Raw genomic sequence first — 5,347 nt, forward strand, 5'->3', positions numbered from 1 at the left:
AGCTGTGAGGTTAGAATTTGATGTTTGTTTTTGTTCACTTAACTTCTTGAGTATTGATATTTTTGTTAAATTTTTTTTTTGTTTTATAATAAAAACTAAACATTCTTCAAAGTTGCATATTAATAATTTATTGTTTTAAATAAAATTTTGGGTTTACACGATTGAATTTTATGGATAAATAATATATTTATACGCAGTATGTAAAGATTAAAAATTACAATTAATTATTTCAATTAATTTATAGCTAGTTTATAACTCTAATATAGTATATAATTCGTTCTAATATAGCACAGCAAATAAAGTATGCCTTTGAGTCGGGTAATTAACACTGAATCTGAGCTTTACATTTGGTGGGACATAAGTTCAACCATTGATATTTGCAGTTTCAAAACATTTATTTACGAGTAATTAAATACAAGAAATATTTCAAAAAGACCACTGATGATGGGTATTTGGCAATATTCGAAACACCTTTATGATCAGCCAAAAATTCAATTAATTAATACATAATAAAATTTTATTGTTGTAATTCAATACAACATGGTTAACAAACATGGTTTATTTCGTCATAATTGACTTTTAAAATCATATTTAAATCAAGGGTAGTCCAATACACCAAGAATAAATAAAACAATAATTTTTTTTAAATAGGTATCAAATAAATATTTATAACCTTTCTTATAAAAAATTTATTCTATATTTTAATTTATACAAATTCACTAATTATTTTATTTAACAGCTTATGAAAATACCAAAATAACAGCACAAGAGTTAAGTCTTATTTAGCACAGTTGAAAATCGGTTAAATCTACTTTTCTCCGCATTATTAACAAAATTTAGTATTTCCACCACCTGAATCGTTTGGAGGTATAATTAATTAAATGAATGTTTTTAAAAAACAAACACACTCTTATCTCGCAAATCTTGGTATGGATTTTTAATGAGAAATACGACTAAATACTGTAATCGTATCGACATAAGAGAAAAAACGAGTGCAAGCTATTGTGTAAATATCCAAAAACAGAAATATATAATATATATATAAATAAAAAAAATATTAAAATACAAAGTACAATTATTGAATAATCTAAGTTTTATTAATATTTATGAATATATAGTCCCTATAAAACACAACAATGTTTTCACTACCATGCATATTAATTACATTTCTACTAACAACTATAGTTAAGTTACTATCTGTGCTAATTTACTTTATAATACGGACATCTCATATATTTGTATGAGGACTGTATTAAAGTTTGTCCCAAATCATATTTAAAATAATTTGGAAGTAATTTATATATTGTAAGAAAAAAATACAAAAAGAAAATCCAAGCAGCAAATATTGTGTCATCTACCCTTGGATATAAACAGTGGCAGCGTTAGGCGTCGGCCTTGCTAAAAGTTTTACATATTTATTGAAAGCTTAAGTAAACTAACCAGGAAAAAAAATGATTTTGAATTTTCTATTCAATACACCAATTTCTATTTTCTATACCAATTTTTTAACTCAATAAAAAGTTTGAAATTACCAATATTAGTGAGCAAATAATTCAATTAAGAAAGCCATTCATTAACTTAGATCCAAGGACGTGGGTATTTCCAATAACGGATTTGTTGCGCCATGATTTAATTCATAATAGTCCCAAACAAAACGTAGAAAAATCTGATAATTATTATCCTAAAACACATTTTTCTAATTTCTATTTTACTCAAAAATTTAATAACAGCGAAACACAACGTCGCACGTGGTTTGTTTTTGCTTTGTATATCAAAATGAAGTCTATTGCTCTCCAAAAGGAACTTTTTTCGCACATTCAAATACAGATGGTAAAAGGAGGATGATATGACTGGAAAGATTAGACAGGACAGGGTTATAATAATAGTGCCAATATAGTCGGCATAAATATGGGCGTTGGAATAAAAATCCTGAATAGTAATCTAGAACATTTTTTACGCCTTGTGGATGCGACAGTTGGAATTTGTTTTGATTGATGGAGCTAATTATTCTACAATAGCTAAAATATTTTTAGGGTTTATCAATAAAGTCAATTCACTTTTTTCAAAGTCGAACAAGCATTGCGAACTATCCAAAACTAAATTAAAGTCGACCTTAAATCTCTCTCTAAAACAAGATAGAAGTGTAGAATCAAAGCAGCAAAATTTGCAATTTGATAATGTTATTGAATGCATAAATGACCTCAGAAGTAAATCTGACGATACTGAACCTCTAAACGATTGTTACGCATAGTCCTGAATGAAATGCTAACCTTCGAGATTATAGTTGCAATACACGTATTGTACAAACTTTTACTACGAGTAAACAATATAAATAAATTATGGTAATCACATGAAATAAACTTGAAGTTCGTTACTATATTTGAAAAACCGTTCAACGACCACAATTGTTTGTAGAGAAAAGTATTAACGAAATTGCACTTATATTTAAAGAAAAAATAATAGCAAAGAAAAAACGATTGTTCAGTTATGAACATATTGATGAACCCATACAATCCGTTGTTATATAATATTAAATAACCATTTTTACTACAATGATAGATGTTATCATAATTAAAACCGACTGCCGATTCAAAGTACTTAATGCATATTTTGAACAATTTGGATTCATATATGACATTAATCATATCATCATTAATCATATACCAAACAAAGACCTTCTCAAGCATTGAAATACTTAAGGTATAATACTTCAAGAAGATGAAAACAGCGATATTCAGGCTTTTGAACTCTATGACGAACAGCTGTTTTTAAAATCGAACTAGACTCAACGATATTAAGCAACTCATCCGAAAAGCAACCCAAGAAAATTAAAAAAAGTGTTGTTGAGATTATATACAAAATAATAAGTTCGAGTGTTCATATGTGGTATTGATGTTTTTCTTCAGTAATTGTACCTTCACGTCAAGATTTTGTTAACAGATTCAATTATTTTTGAAATGAGAAACAAAAATCTAATATGAAAAATGTGATACAAATCTAAGAATAATCATATCTAATTAATAGTATTTTGTAATCTCAACTGCAAGAAATGGTTATGACATACAATTTACAAAAATTACCATTTACGACAATCATAAGTATGCAGCACTATATGTGACCACAATAGTGATGGGATCCGTAAAGACTGAATATTTAAAATGATAATACAAATTGTTATTGTAATTTGTATAATAATTTTAAGATGAAACAAAAGATAATTCACAGTTAATATTACAATTTTTTTGTTAAACAAAAAGTTCAATATCTTAGTTAACATATATATTAACTAAATGCATTGGATTATTGAATTCTTATATCTAAAGTATTAATTGCTTAGGTAAGCGTTGAATGCTTAGCAACGGAAAAATTTGAATTTCTAAGAACGCTCAATGGATTTTAGTAAAAACAGCTATTTGAGCAACTTTTTCCACCACGCTATATGTCAACACATGTAAGTTTTCGATATCCAGATTTGAAGTTCAAAATTCCAGCACGAAAACCAATAACAATAATTATACCGCCAGACGGAAAAAGTTATTCAAAATAGATAAATTTACTATTACCTATCAAGACGACTATCGCGCCACAGCAAAATTTTAAAAAGTAAATATAAATTAGTTTTTCTTACCCACGAGCCATTTCCAAACTCTTAATAAGTTTTTTAATCTTCCATATTTCTACATTTCGGTCAGCAGACGTTTCTTCGCCAGACATATTTAAATAGTTTTCACCTAAACTAACAGACGAAGTCAAACGGTTATGAAAAACTGTTTAGATTGATTTTTATTAAGTTTAACTTCGAAGTTCCTTTTTTCTTTGAGTAGCGATGGACACTAAAAACACATGAAAAAAATAAGAGTTTAGATACATTAAATAAATTTTTAATATTAGTAACATACACTTAAATGCAGTAATACATAACAAAAAATAGGTAGTATTAGGAACGTTTAACGGTATAACGTTTAAATAAACCTCTACGCTGCATGCAGACTACGATTAGTTTAAATTATTTATTTTACAATCTACTAGTCAATAGAAGTTGAAATATAATACAACCATACGCAGAGTTTCAGACATTTATACACATATTTCTTTAAACTAGATTGTTCCAGTTCGGATTTAAAACACAATTTCTACAACATTGCAAAAAGCACATGCATATATTAAACTTACCTTTTTAAGCACAGTATCTTCAATAAACAAAATTGTACAGCACAAGTAAGTAGTGTGATTTAAATTAAATTTATAATTATAACTCTAACAATTTTAGAATGCATTTATAATTTTGAACCGTGGGTATATTAAATGCAAAATATTATTTAACCTGCAATGTATATATTTAAAATTATTCATCGCCTTAACATTGCCACAATTGCAGTTGTTTGTAACAATCTAATCACTCAGGTAATTTTATGGGAAGTAGGATTAAAAATTGCTGACATGTACTTAAAACGATGTGAGAAATGGAACATACGTATAACTAACGTTCATTATCGTTTTCAGACTGAAAACAAATTTTAATTTATTTGATGATTCTACACTTACATAGAAATTAAATAAATTTGCAAAAAAACTTTTAAAAAATAATATAAACCAGCCAGCTGATATAAATTTTATGATAGTACGTTTAAAGAAACTTACACCATGCGTTATACTCAATAAAGAAAAAGTAACTGAAACACAGCATGTGAAACATGCTATTTGCAACAATTTTAAGTGTTGTCAAAAGTAAAAATCAAGGAATACCTTACGAGAACAGCAACTCCATTGTGAATTAAAATTTGTTCTTTTGAACAACAACAATATGCCGCGGAGTTCTTGAAAGTTTAGTGAAAAATGCACTAACTGATATTAAAATTTTTGAACCATTTCAAATATTTCAGGTACTTTCAATCCATATTACTTGAGAGAAATATATAATTTCATTGCCCTAAATCATACAAAAATTACTACGCAAATATATTTAAACATATTTTTTCCATATTGAGATTATTATAAATGAATTGTATTTTACAGCAAACTAATTTTATATAAAAAATTTTATATAAAAAAATACAAAACAATATTTTACGGTCATTCATTAAACTGTTTGACAATATTATTTTCATAAATTCTCGTAAGGTTGTAAACACTTGTTAATTACCTAAAATTAGAATCCCTTTTCATTTCATAAAATTAACATTTAAATTTAATGTTTATAAACTCATTTATATTAGTATTAGTATTAAAATAAATGAAATCAATCTACCAACAAAGTATGCACATGCACCCACGCCCATGAATAAATTTTTCGCTAATTATTATTTAGAAAGGTTACTTACTTACGTACTTAGTTGGCTATTATAGA

Source organism: Teleopsis dalmanni, chromosome 1 (genome assembly GCF_002237135.1).
Source record: "Teleopsis dalmanni isolate 2A chromosome 1, ASM223713v2, whole genome shotgun sequence".
NCBI classification, from domain to species: domain Eukaryota; kingdom Metazoa; phylum Arthropoda; class Insecta; order Diptera; family Diopsidae; genus Teleopsis; species Teleopsis dalmanni.